Raw genomic sequence first — 345 nt, 5'->3', positions numbered from 1 at the left:
TTCAAGCTGGTTTTAGAAAAGGCAGAGGAACCAGAGATCAAATTGCCAACATCTGCTGGATCATCGAAAAAGCAAGAGAGTTCCAGAAAAACATCTATTTCTGCTTTATTGACTATGCCAAACCCTTTGACTGTGTGGATCACAATAAACGTGGAAAATTCTTCAAGAGATGGAAATACCAGACCACCTGACATGCCTCTTGATAAACCTATATGCAGGTCAGGAAGCAACAGTTAGAACTGGACATGAAACAACAGACTGGTTCCAAATAGGAAAAGGAGTACGTCAAGGCCATATATTGTCACCCTGCTTATTTAACTTATATGCAAAGTACATCATGAGAAA

At 39.4% G+C, this 345-nt stretch overlaps 1 protein-coding gene across 1 annotated transcript in view; it reads left to right on the top strand.

Moving 5' to 3' along the window:
* Positions 1-345, top strand: part of EFCAB5 (EF-hand calcium binding domain 5) — an 88,844-nt gene that overhangs the window by 1,661 nt on the left and 86,838 nt on the right. The window lies entirely within an intron of this gene.

Source organism: Bison bison, unplaced genomic scaffold (assembly GCF_000754665.1).
Source record: "Bison bison bison isolate TAMUID 2011002044 unplaced genomic scaffold, Bison_UMD1.0 scf7180017864472, whole genome shotgun sequence".
NCBI lineage: Eukaryota > Metazoa > Chordata > Mammalia > Artiodactyla > Bovidae > Bison > Bison bison.
The sequence above is the reverse complement of the archived record's forward strand: the minus strand, read 5'-3'. Positions and strand labels throughout refer to the sequence as shown.